The sequence below is a fragment of the Orcinus orca genome, chromosome 4 (assembly GCF_937001465.1).
Source record: "Orcinus orca chromosome 4, mOrcOrc1.1, whole genome shotgun sequence".
Taxonomy (NCBI): domain Eukaryota; kingdom Metazoa; phylum Chordata; class Mammalia; order Artiodactyla; family Delphinidae; genus Orcinus; species Orcinus orca.
The window spans coordinates 122,194,898-122,209,400 of NC_064562.1; the positions used below are offsets into that span (position 1 = coordinate 122,194,898).

Sequence of the window (14,503 nt, forward strand, 5' to 3'; positions counted from 1 at the left end):
AATGGTGTTGGTCAGTTGGGGACAGGGAGACATTTCCTCTCATGACTTATATAACTAAACGTGCTACAATGACTATCTGGTTTCCTCAGAAGAATATGACATTGGACTTACTCCAAATACTAACTGAATATCACACACCAAGTCTTGCAAGACTAGAAATCTTCTGTGTTAATGACAGATTCTTTGTTATCAAAGATACAACGCAGTGGAAACTAACTAAAGAGATCATCTGCTGGTCACAAAAAAAATTTTTTAAGAAGGAGCTACTCACCAGAGGTTCCTGCTTCTTTATTATAAAATCAAGACTAAGAAAATCCTGGAGTCTTTAATTAATCATGGTCTTACAGACTGAGTAAACTATATTTTAAAAATTTAGAAATAATCTTGTTTTGTTTTCTATTTTTCAATATCATTTAGGAGTCCCATATAGCCAAAATTTTTTCAGCATGAAATTAATACTTCTGTATTGCTGGAAAGATTTGAAACATTTTAATATGTTTTTCTACCATTTAATGTTTTTCATACCCTATGCATTCCTTTTTTATTCATTCAACAATGTGGGTGTCATCTGGTGGCCCAAATCATTCTTTCCAACTTCCTAAATTTTACCATGAAATTACATCCTGTGTCTTTGCTTTATTGTGTAAGAGCTCAGATGCCCATTTGTGCTGACTAAGATCTTCCTATTATTTGATTTTTACTTACAGCTGATAAACTGCTGACTTTCCTTCTATTCACATTAACAAAATATTTTTCATGAAGATTCCTGTAGGACCTGTAACATAGATCAAAAGGCATCTAAAGAGAGAATGACTGTATCTTTTTTCTCCATCTTTAAAACTCATTTTTGCTTTAAAGAAATAAATTTAACAAAATATCTTGGTAAACATAAAGTAATTCAAATATGGAATCAAAAAATTAATACTTTTTCTAACATGTATATGTATGTGATTATATGATGTCTTCTTTATTGTGCACAGTGAGTTCCGTAACAGTAAGGGTTGTTTTTTAATCCTATCAGAATAGTGCTTTATAACCTATAGGTACATAAGGAAAATTTAATTTATTCTACTTTAATCTTTAATTCTTAGTGTTCATTTATTCTGCTCATTCTATGATACATGAACTCTAAAATCTCTTCTTTTTTGGCAAAATACATAAAACATAATATTTTTCATCTGTTTATTCTAAAATTTTATACAAGCATATTTTTTATTGAATTTCTATGATCAAATGTATCATACATATGGTACGTAATTAACAATTTGGACTTAATAGAGAATTTCATTTTCTTTGTCAGCCCACATTTTTTCCACTAACTGCAATAAAAAGAATGGGCTTTTATTATTTGTTTATATAAAGTCAATAATTTCATGTCCAATTTTCAGTTTTACTTGAATTTTAATATTTATATGTAGATTATAAAAGGTTCCATTTCTCTCGACAGATTGTAGGAAGAAAGATTTTATTTCACTTCAGCCATGATTATACTCAGACTGGATATTTTCTACATCTCATGCAAGTATTTTCCTAGTCTAAATATAATATTTAAAGATAATTTTGTGTATTTACAGGCAATGACTGCTTTGTTTAAAATTTTTTTACAAATTGTATTGAAGTATAGTTGATTTACAGTGTTGTGTTAATTTCTGCTGTACAGCAAAGTTATTCAGTTATACATATATCTTTTTCATATTCTTTTCCATTATGGTTTGTCAAGGATATTGAATATAGTTCCGTGTGCTGTACAGTAGGACCTTGCTGTTTATCCATCCTATATATAATAGTTTGCCCCTGATAATCCTAAACTCCCAATCTTTCCCTCCCCTACCCGCCTCCGCCCCCGCCCCCCTGGCAACCACAAGTCTGTTCTCTGTGTCTTGTGAGTCTGTTTCTGTTTTATAGATACGTTCATTTGTGTCATATTTTAGATTCCACATAAAAGTGATATCATATGGTATTTATCTTTCTCTTTCTGACTTATTTTGCTTAGTATGATAATCTCTAGGTCCATCCATGTTGCTGCAAATGGCTTTATTTCATTCTTTTTTATGGCTGAATAATATTCCACTGTATATATGTACCACAGCTTCTTTATCCATTCATCTGTTGATGGACATTTAGGTTGTTTCCATGTCTTGGCTGTTGTAAATAGTGCTGCTATGAACACAGGGGTGTCTGTATCTTCGAATTATAGTTTTGTCTGGGTATATGCCGAGGAGTGGGACTGCTGGATCGTATGGCAACTCAATTTTTAGTTTTTTGAGGAGCCCTCATACTGTTTTCCATAGTAGCTTCACCAGTTTATATTCCCACCAACAATGTAAGAGGGTTCCGTTTTCTCCACACCCTCTCCGGCATTTATTGTTTGTAGAATTTTTAATGATGGCCATTCTGACTGATGTTAGGTGGTACCTCATTGTAGTTTTGATTTGCATTTCTCTAATAATTAGCAATGTTGAGCATCTTTTCATGTTCCTATTGGCCATCTGTATGTCTTCTTTGGAGAACTGTCTATTTAGGTCTTCTGCCCATTTTTTGATTGGATTGTTTGTCTTTTTGTTGTTGAGTTGTATGTACTGTTTGTATAATTTGGAAATTAAGCCCTTGTCAGGTGCCTTATTTACAAATATTTCCTCCCAGTTCGTAGGTTGTCTGTTTTGTTTATGGTTTCCTTTGCTATGCAAAAGCTTGTAAGATTGAGTAGGTCCCAGTTTATTTATTTTTGCTTTTATTTCTATTGCCTTAGGAGACTGACCTAAGAAGACATTAATATGCTTCATGTCAGAGAATGTTTTGCCTGTGTTCTCTTTGAGGAGTTTTATGGTGTCTTGTCTTATATTTAAGTCTTTAAGCCCTTTTGAGTTTATTTTTGTATATGGTATGACAGTGTGTTCTAACTTCAGCGATTTACATGTGGCTGACCAACTTTCCCAATACCACTTTCTGAGGAGACTGTCTTTTCCCCATTGTATCTTCTTGCTTCCTTTGTCACAGATTAATTGTCCGTAGGTGTGTGGGTTTATTTCTGGCCTCTCTATTCTGTTCCATTGATTGATCCACATGTCTGTTTTTGTGCCAGTACCATGCTGTTTTGATTACTGTACACTTGTAGTATTGTCTGAAGTCTGGGAGAGTTATGCCTCTTGCTTTGTTCTTTTTCCTCAGCATTGCTTTGGCAATTCTGGGTCTCTTATGGTTCCATATAAATTTTAGGATTATTTGTTCTAGTTCCGTGAAGAATGTCATGTGAAATTTGATAGGGATCACATTAAATTTGTAGATTGCTTTTGGGTAGCATGTCTATTTTAATTCTTCCTATCCAAGAACATGGGATATCTTTCCATTTCTTTGAGTCATCGTTAATTTCCTTTTTATTAATGTTTTGTAGTTCTCAGCATATAAGTCTTTCACCTCCTTGGTGAGGTTTATTACTAAATATTTTATTTTTTTGATGTGATTTTAAAAGGGATTGTTTGTTTATATTTCCTTTCTGATATTTCATTGTTAGTGTAAAGAAATGCCACTGATTTCTGTATGTTAATCTTGTATCCTGCTACCTTGCTGAATTTGTTTATCAGTTCTAGTAGTTTTTGTGTGGAGTCTTTAGGCTTTTTTATATATAGTATCATCTCATCTGTGTATAATGACAATTTTACTTCTTCACTACCAGTTTGAATACCTTTTATTTCTTGTTCTTGTCTGATTGCTGTGGCTAGAACTTCCAATACTATGTTGAATAGAAGTGGTGAGAGTGGGCATCCTTGTCTTGTTCCAGATTTTAGCAGAAAGGCTTTCAGCTTTTCACTGTTGAGTATTATGTTGGCTGTGGGTTTGTCATAAATAGCTTTTATTATGTTGAGATATGTTCCCTCTATACCCACTTTCATAAGGGTTTTTATTGTGAATGGGTGTTGAATTTTATCAAATAAGTTTTCTGCATCTGTTGAGATAATGATGTGGTTTTTGTCCTTTCTTTTGTTGATGTGGTATATCACATTGATTGATTTGTGTATATTGAACCATCCTTGTGACCCAGGGATGAATCCAACTTGCTCATGGTTTATGATGTTTTTTATGTGTTGTTGGATTTGGTTTGCTAATATTTTATTAAGAATTTTTGCTTGTATATTCATCAAAGATATTGGCCTGTAATTTTCTTTTTTGGTAGTGTCTTTGTCTGGTTTTGGTATCAGGGTGATGGTTGCTTCATAGAATGTCTTTGGGAGTGTTCTTTCTTCTTCAGTCTTTTGGAAGAGTTTGAGAAAGATCGGTATAAGTTCTTCTTTGTATGTTTGGTATAATTCCCCAGTGAAAGCCATCTGGTCCTGGACTTTTATTTGTAGGATTTTTTTTTTTTAATTACAGATTCTATTTCATTTCTAATGATTGGTCTGTTCAGGTTATTTCTTCTTGATTCAGTTTTAGTGGGCTGTATGTTTCTAGAAAGTTGTTCATATCTTCTAGGTTGTCAAATTTGTTGGCATATAATTGTTCATAGTATTCTCTTACAGTTTTTTATATTTCTATGGTATCAGTTGTGATTTCTCATCTTTCATTTCTTATTTTGTTTATTTGGGTCTTTTCTCTTTTTTTCTTGATGAGCCTGGCCAGAGGTTTGTCAATTTCATTTACCCTTTCAAAGAACAAGCTGTTGATTTTTATTGACTTTTCTAGTTTTTTTACTCTCCATTTTACTTATTTCCTCTCTGATCTTTATTACCTTCTTCCTTCTGCTGACTTTAGGTTTTGTTCATTATTCTTTTTCTAATTCTTTTAGTAGTGGGTTAGGTTGTTTATTTGAGATTTTTCTTATTTCTTAAAGAAGGCCTGTATCGCTGTGAACTTCCCTCTAAGAACTGCTTTTGCTCCATTCCGTAGATTCTGTATGGTTGTGTTTTCATTGTCATTTGCCTCATTGTCATTTCATTGTCATCGCTGTGAACTTCCCTCTAAGAACTGCTTTTGCTCCATTCCGTAGATTCTGTATGGTTGTGTTTTCATTGTCATTTGCCTCAATTTCTTCTTTGATTTCATCTTTGATCCATTGGCTTTTTAGTAAATGTTGTCTAGTCTCCATGTAATTGTTTTTTCTTATTTCTTGCTTTGTTTTAATTTTTGATTCTTCTGGAAATACGGGAAATAAGTAGAGACTTGCCTCATGGGCTTGAGATGTATACCCAAAATATACGCTAATCATGTGACAATTTTTTCTATAATGTGAAAAGCATTTTGTTAGTTAAGATAAACATTTAGTATTAAGAAAAGACTAATTAGCCTTTTATTTATTGAGTTTATAGAATATTATAGAAGTATAAATCAAAAGGAGAGGAGAAACTTTCATGTATGAAAGTGTAAAAAATTAATAAACAGAAACCTCAATTAAATAGAATCAGGAGATCAGAAGGGAGAGTTCTCACACCCTGTGATGATAGCAGAGCCTGACAGGAAGAAGAAAAGCCTCTTCTTTCCCAGCAAGGACTTAGCCAAGGAAAAGCTATGGACTCTTTGTTTACTATAGCCCTCCTCACTTCCTTGTCCTCTATAGAAGAGTTCTCCTCTCCATTTTTGTGGGAGACTTGCATGTGTCTTGCCATGGTTTACACCCTGAATTGCAATTATTTGTTGATCCTGAATAAACCCATTTTTTGCTGGAGAAATAACTGGTTGTCTGTTTTTGTTTTTAGGTCAGCAAAAGCCATATGCTTATACAAAATAAGAGTAGTCTTCTGGGAAAGTCTTTTAAAGAAAGGGAAAAAAATAGATATCAAGAAGGAAAACCGCAAGAGTAGAAATAGGTGATAATAAAAATGTTAAGACAAGATGAGAGAAAGAGAGCAATCCAGTGATCAAAGGAATGACCAAGAAGTAAAAGTAGGAAAAAGCTAAATACTATGGAGTGGTGGAGAATGCAGGGGCATTATTAGAAGTCAAGAGCCTCACAATCCAAATTAGGCTGAAGAGCTGTTGCTGGCTACCCTTATTCCATTTACAGATTCAGCTTGTGTTCTGATATCCCTAGAAATTAGGAGTTAGTGAGATCAGGGTTATCTTTCCCCAGAGAGAAAGAACTTGAGACCAGAGAATTTAAAGAGAAAAGGGCTGCCTAGAGATGGGGCTTCCATCAGGCACTGCATACCTGCAGATGAGTTTAACAGTTGGACTCCTCAGAAACAAGGACCTTGTATTTATAGTGGTGCAGCTGGAGGCACAAATGCCTGGGGACTGAGCGGGTTTGAGGCATGGAAGATCACACTGACAACAAGTTGGCTTGGAACTGCACTTATCTTACAGTTAATTCAGACTGTCATGAACCTATCCTATTGGAATGAAAATGGCAGAATCAACTGATACAAGGGAAGACTCGGGGTGTGCTTTAAGTACTCCATGGCCCAAGTCTTCAATTCCACTCATCTCTCCATGTGTCCAAAAGCCACTTTGTGGTAACTGAGCATGCCAGAAGTCTCCATACCCACTTGAGCTTTCCTAAACTTAATAGCCAGGAGTAATCTATTAACTTAGGATCATAACTATAATTAATATGGGGTATGGATAAGCAAGACTCTGGAGGAGTCATTATCTGTCTTCCAGATGCAGGGGGCGAGGAAAGTATGGGAGTAACTGTGCATCTGAAAATATTCATATTCTTTTGGCTCCAGTCCAGATCCTGACTAATAATTTTGAAATGCTGAGGACAGAAGTTAAACAGGCATCTAGATCCATGTCCACTAGGGAGCCCTTGATCAGCTAGCGGCGGACCAGCAGCGAGAAAAGCTCTGAATCTTGAAGCCAGGCCAAGAAAATAAAACCCATTGGGTCTGGGCCTATTGTAGGTACTAATGGAGGGACAGAGTCCAGATGAGGGTAAAGGCCAAAGTTGAAGAAGCAAGGATTGATTTAGAAGTGAGGGAGTTGTGTGAGTGCAAGTTGCATAAACTTAAGGAGGTCCTTCTTGTTAATGGCTCAGGAACTATAAGGACTAGGGGCATAACTAGAGCCTTATGTGTGTTTCTGATTCTCTTGCCTAAATGCTGAGAAGGGAATGATAGTGAGAAGTAAGAGATTATAAAAGCAATGGGTCAGGATAATAACTTGTTGGGAGTCAACTTTAAAAATGCTCAGTCTCTTGAAAAAGATAATCAATATGTTATTGGTCTGTCACCAATGACATATCTAAACAGGATTCTTCCTATGGCCTCAGAAATAAATGATGCTCCAATTTTTTTTCTCTTTCTTTTTGTTCTAAATATCATTCCTTTGAAATATCTCCTTGAATTCCTTGTTCATTCAAGGAGGACTTAAAGGAAGGACACTTATCTTTAGCTATTTCATTTATTGATCCATTTTGTTTTGTCCCTCTTCTGGGCTCTAACTAAAACTACTAATAAATTGTGTACTATCTGGGGCAAGTGGAAGCTTAAGAGATAGCTTCAGTGAAGCTGGTTTAAGAGTCCTTGTCTCTCAACCCAGAACCAAACTATGACGTATTACATACTAACAATTAAAAATATAATTTGGGCATGCATTTTGCCCATTACCTGAATGATTATTGTCATCCTCAGCTTCACATTGATATGCGCCCCTGATCCCCAAAAGGACTGCATCCAGGGCTAAATTTAAATCATGCATCAGAGTCTGCTGAGGATAACAGGCAGCCCTGATGCCAGCACTCCAACAGGAAAAGTAAAGGTGGCAAAGGAGTATTAAGCAGAAATGGCTTGGCAAGAAGAGAGTAGAGGCTAAAATATACAGAAATGAAAAAGGGAGAGGAATCTTGGTTATATGGGAAAAGAAAAAAAAGGAAAATTTGATGATAATTTAGAAGAGGTTTTTAAATATAGAAATTTCAAAGGAAAAGAGGTTGTTTTACTTCATAAAGAAATATCAGGCTCTGGATTTCCTGCCCCACTAAGATAATTTATGTAAATTGAAAGAAAGAAGTGGAAAGAGATGTAATTAGGTGAGGGGAAAAAGTAAAAGGAGCAATTGACTATGTGAAGTAGAGAAAATAAGAAATTTATACCAAAATCCACATGAAAAATTTGTGTGTATATATTTCATGAATGTTTCTTACCTATGCTGTCTCAAATTGGTTAAATGTTTGGGGAATATCCCTTTTTCCTGAACATTTACAATAAGATAAAGTGCACATTATGTAATTGATTAGAAATTTTATTCATGTCAGTATGTTGGCATTAATTTTTTGCTGTTTAAATATTACAGCTTTCATTAGCTATAATTTTTTGTCCTTCAATGAATTTATCATTATTATATTATTGTAGAGGTTGAATGAATGAATCAATTTTTATCTAGAATATTCTTTAAATTTTAAAATACTCAAAATTAAACACAAGAAACTATATATAAGGAAAAAGAATAGAAACAGAACAAAAATAAATGATTTCTAAAACTGGAATATTTATTTCTCAATTTGCTATCTATGAATATGGATGTGACATACATTTTACAAAAATCAGATTATACTATAAATACTAAATAGCAACCTCCTTTTTTTCACTTAATGTATTTTGCACGTTTGGCTATGACAATATAAATGCCTCTGTGATATTTTCAGAGACTTTGTGGCATTCCATTCAATGACTAGACATTTCTTCCAACCTGTTTAAAAGTTTAGTTTTTCCATTTTTCGCTATTATATAAAACAGAGAACATCCATCATAGCTAAATTTTTGCAGTTATCTCCAATTGTTTCCTTAATATAAGTTTCCCTGAAGAGAAATAATGCAAAATGGGCCTACAGCCAAATTTCCCTACAGAAAATGTTTAATGATTTATAATTCCACTAATGATATATGCAAGTATGCATTTGCATATGGAAGGGAATGAATCATGGGGAGGCAGAGGCCAATAGTGGTGGTGATGGGTAAACACTAACCAGACCCTGAGATCCCTTCATTTTTGAATTCATACCCTGTATAATCTCCTGACCTTGAGTATGGGTGAGTCCTATGACTTGCTTCTTTCTCATCAAGATAATGTGGCAAAGGTGATAGAATGTCACTCCCGTAATTGTTACTTTACATTGTATTAAGACTTTGTTTTCCGGTAGACTAGAGCCTCTGTTGCCAGTTTTGAAGAAGACAGCTGCCATGAAATAAGTGGCAGTGTTAGAGAAGCTCACATAGTAAGGGATTGGAGGTGGCCTCTAAGAGCTAAGGGTGATTTTCAGCAAAAAATCAAAACCCTCAGTCCTTCAACTGCAAGGAAATTAATTCTGCCAGCCACCTGAGGAAGTTTGGAAGCAGGTGTTTCCCTAGTTGAGCCTCTGATGAGACCACAGCCCTGGCTGACAGCTGGATTGCAGTCTGGCAAGGAAGGCCCTGAATAAAAACCTAGCTAAGCAGTGCCCAGACTTGTGACCTACAGAAACTACGTAACAACAAATGTGTGTTGTTTAAAGCCACTAAGACTGGGGTAATTTGTGATACAGCAGCAGAAAACTCATACATTAATCACATTGTCAATTTATTCACTTACTTATTTGTATCAATATTGACCTATGGTTTCTTATTCTTTACTGTCATTATTTATTTTGATGCTCATATTGTCCCAGATTTGACCAGTGTGAACCCCTTCAGTAGGGCTTCTGTGTCCTTTTGACATGTGCCCATCATTCTTTGATTATCTCCTGCTTTCTGGCACAATGCCCTTCCTCTTTGCAGACACCCTTCTAATCACACTTAGGTTCTCATATACTGCTGCTTCCCCACTCCTCCATCCCCTGCCACCTGCCAACATGGGCATTCTCTTTACTCCGCTTGAAATGCACATCCTCAAGCCAGGCTGCCCACCTCCTGCCCCCACGTTGATGCCTGCTTTACCCTGATTGAACTCAGACACTCCCTGTCAGCTCATCCTTCCATATAGATGCTCTTCCCAACCTGCTTGATTTCTGGCATGCTGTGCCAGGTAGCTGCTATGCATGGGCACCTCCTCATCTCACTCAGGTTATAACAATCCATGCCAGGCCTTCTTGCTTGAATCCCCTCTTCTCTGTCTTCAGGTTCTGAAGTGAGACTGTCCCTTGAGTGGATGATTTCCCCACAGTCTGGGCTTTGACACCCATCCTGGTCATTCCTCCCCTCCACATTTAGGCTCTAGTACCCCTCATTAGGTCAACCCTCTGCAGGGGTGCCCTACTCACCCTGCTTGAATTCTGATACCCTACAACGGGATGTTCTAATGCATGGATATTCTTTTTTATCCTTCTTGGTTTTCAACGCCCAGACCTGGCAGCCCTTCTATGCAGAAGCCTTCCTTGCCCTGTTTGGGCACCTCTTCCTCCATCTAGACCACCATGACTCATTCTGTCTCCCCAGTGCAGACACCTACCTGGTTCAGCCTCACCTAATGTCTTTGAAGTTAATTATTCAGAGAGATGAAGGAAGAAAGGAAAGGTAAATTAAGGATAGAGAAGGAGAAGGGGAAGGGGAATAAGAAAAGAAAGAGGAATATATATATATATATATATATATCTTCAATTCTATATAAATAAAATATCAAATAAATATCATTGGTCAGAATGTGTAACAGTGCTTCATATTTCCAGGTCTTATAAGGTTGCTCAATTTAAATACATTTATAAAATTTTTAAAAGTTTAGTTTATTATGGAATTTCATCGTAACGGGTCTTGCTGTGCTAGGCACATATAAGATACTCAAAGAAGTTAATTTCTGTTTCTTTTTAAAGAAACTTTAATGAATTTGATCTTGACTTTTTCTCATAAAGTATTGACCAACATCTGTTTATTTTCTATGACTTATTTGTAAGCAGTATATATCCTTTACCTATCAAAATACAGCTAAATTGAAAGCTAAGCCAGGATATAATTTTAATCATGTCTCTGTTCAATATTATAAATGTCCATATACATGTATAAAATTTAACCAAGGTGACAGATTTTTATCACTTCTACAATCCGAGAAAGTGTTTAATCTTCTTGAATTTTCCCACTCTATTTTCAAATATTGCTCAAATTCTAAAGTCACTGCAAATTTCTTGTTAAGTGGTCAGAATGGTAATGATAAACAAACAATTGAAAATTGTATAGGTGAAAAATAAATATGCCTTTTACTCCTGGCCCCAGATCACAAGAGAAAAATCATCGTTGCCAGTTTCTTGGTTAATTATCCACAAATACTAAATACACACAAAAACTGATGAAATATATCAATTCATAGATTCAAGAAATTCTGTGAACCCAAGTCCTCTTAATATTTGCCTGTAACTCCTGGATCAGAAAATAATGTCCAAGTATCAGCATTGAAGGACAAAAATTGGGGCAGAAAAGAACACCCAGACAGAAAAAAGGGGAGTTCTAATCTCATCTTAATCACACTCAGAAGACTAATCTGTATGATAGTCAACTCATAGGAAAGAGAATATGGATACTTAAGTGAATTTTCATTCTTTTCAGTAAAATGTTTTATACCCAACTGACAGAACAAACAAGGTTTGCAGACTAAAATCAGTGACATACAGATTGGTCATTTATTTTTTTATTATTTATTTTTTTTAATGAGATCAGGTCTTAAGGTTTTGTTTTTTGTTTTGTTTTGTTTTTTAATAGCAGCTATTTATTTATTTTATTTTTGACTGTGTTGGGTCTTCGTTTCTGTGCGAGGGCTTTCTCCAGTTGTGGCAAGCGGGGGCCACTCTTCATCACGGTGCGCGGGCCTCTCACTATCGCGGCCTCTCTTGTTGTGGAGCACAGGCTCCAGACGCGCAGGCTCAGCAGTTGTGGCTCACGGATCTAGTTGCTCCGCGGCATGTGGGATCTTCCCAGACCAGGGCTCATACCCGTGTTCCCTGCACTAGCAGGCAGATTCTCAACCACTGCGCCACCAGGGAAGCCCCCAGATTGGTCATTTATTGAGCAGATAGAAAAAAAAGTTGAAAACAACTGAATTTTAAATTACAGAAATGAGCAGAGAGTGATTATCTTTGCTTTATATTGATAAAGCAGTGGTTGCATATATGAACATATTATAATACCTATGATATAGCATGTATTGTGTCAAGTTAAAGTAATGTATATTGAAATGTAAGTCTGAATTATTCCTTTTAATAGAGTTAGCAAATTCCCTAGAAGAGTTTGCTTAACTTACTTCAAGACCAATTAAAATATACTATTCTTATTCCACAAAGTGTGATGTGTTTGTTGAAATGTGATATATGGACTCTCCACCTTTTCAGTAAATGGTTTCAAGTTAACTCAAATCTGCATGCTCAGAGCAGATTGTGTTCAATAAAATCTTTTTTCTAGAAGTAAACGTATGGTAAGAATAAAGTAATAAAAAAAGAATAATAAAGGAGGAAATAAATTGTGCAAGGGCTGGAGCATAATGAAGTTTTCACTGGCATAAGTGGTACTAACTGCACCACTTTACTAACTGTAAATTGCATCTGGGTGGTCAAGCCGCAAAGGGATGATGCAATCAATGATAAAACTGTGTATCTTAGGACATAATCACTTTCTTACCACTCTTTTATTTTGTGTTCTTCTTTTTCTAAGATCTTTGTAACACATACAGTGTAATTCATGGTTACCTTTATAATGATGAAACTTGCTGAAATGTAGCTTATGGAACTTTTCAGTAAGGATAAATTCTTCCTGAAAATATTTCATTTTGAAATTAGTTTTTATTGCCAGACTATTTATGACACCTCTAATGTTTTATGAAAGTATGAATTTTGAATTTTAAGCTTTGGGTTGATTTTAATTTTTTTAAGTTTTTATGTATGTTATATTTAACTTTTATAAAAAGTAAGACTTATTTCGGGATAATAATAGAATTGTATTATTTCATCTCCTTGGTTATATTATAAATAATATTTATCATTTATTCAGTAAATACCATGCACTTGAATTATTTACTTTATTCTTTTCAACAGCCTTTTGCCATAGATGCCATTGTTGTCCTCCACATTTTGCCAGAGGAAGATGTGTTTTAGACAAGTTACAAACCCATGATTACAGAGTTAGGAAGTGGTGAACCCACAATTAAAGTCCAAGTTTGTCTGATTCCAGTCCCATGATCATCTACTACACTATACTGTCATAGGAAAAGAACCTAATTTTGTTTTTAGTCTCCATAATTGTGGTTATCTGCAGGCAAAATGGTAATAAGTGAATTTAAAGACTTCTTTAATAATAAGAAAAAGGATTACAGGTTTTAGAAATAAGTGCTTTGGTCTATGGTCGAAGTTCACCCTACAGAACATGTGAAAGCATGCATTCCTCATGTGCTCCTCTGTTTACTTACTCAAGGGTCCAACAATGCAAGTGAGGCCTGATCACTGCCTGGTGTGGGGTTTTAGTTGTAGCTGGATTAGACCATGGTTGTGTTAGGTGAAATTCACATGGTACTGCAAAGCTGGAGAACATCCAGGAGCAAAAGCTTTTTAATTGATTCGCTTCCATTTCTCTTCCATAAATGCACCATTTCCAGTTTGAAGTTTCAGGAAGCATTCTTTAAATGAGGAGGAATGACTGACTTCTGGTACTTTACTGTTATATTTTCTAAGTTCCTTTTCCCCTATGTTAGTGAAATGATTGCAAGTAACACTGATGACTAATTTTCTGGCACATATTTTGAAGCAAATATTATTCTCAAAGTTGGAAATTATATTTGTAATATTATTGGCCCTATACTATATATCTTCCCTCCACCATCAGCATTACTCCATCCCTCTTTCTACTTACCTTTCTAAGTGAAGTCATATTAGAAATATGGACTTTACAAAATATATACTATAGTTAGAAATCTAACTTTTGTAATCATCTGTGTCAGCAATGTCAATAAAAATATAGTGTGAGCTACATCTATAATTATGTTATTTTTAAATTTTTAAGTTAAAAATATTGCAGTATTGTAATTTACAACATTATATTAGTTTCATGTGTACAACATAGTGATACAAATTTGATGTAGATTATACCCCATTTAAAGTTATTATAGGGGGGCTTCCCTGGTGGCGCAGTGGTTGAGAGTCCGCCTGCCGATGCAGGGGACACGGGTTCATGCCCCAGTCCGGGAAGATCCCACATGCCGCGGAGCAGCTGGGCCCGTGAGCCATGGCCGCTGAGCCTGTGCTCCGCAACGGGAGAGGCCACAGCAGTGAGAGGCCCGCGTACCGCAAAAAAAATAAAAGTAAAAAATAATAAAGTTATTATAAAATATTGGCTCTATTCCCTGTGCTGTACAATATATTCTTGTAGCTTATTTATTTTATACATAGTTTGTACCTCTTAATCCCCTACACCAATCTTGCCCCTCCCTTCCACCCTCTCCCTACTGGTAACCACTACTTTGTTCTGTATATCTGTGAGTCTGTTTTTTTTAATTTATTTATTTATTTATTTTTGGCTGTGTTGGGTCTTAATTGCTGCACGCGGCTTTCTCTAATTGCGGCGAGCGGGGACTACTCTTCGTTGTGGTGCGTGGACTTCTCATTGCATTGGCTTGTTGCAGAGCACGG

At 35.6% G+C, this 14,503-nt stretch overlaps 1 long non-coding RNA gene across 1 annotated transcript in view; it reads left to right on the forward strand.

Annotated features, from left to right (window-relative positions):
- Window positions 1–1,446: 1,446 nt before the first annotated feature.
- Window positions 1,447–14,503, forward strand: part of LOC117201211 (uncharacterized) — an 81,376-nt gene continuing 68,319 nt past the window's right edge. The window contains exon 1 of the long non-coding RNA XR_007477238.1: window positions 1,447–1,522. This is a non-coding gene — a long non-coding RNA (uncharacterized LOC117201211). The remainder of the gene's footprint in view (window positions 1,523–14,503) is intronic.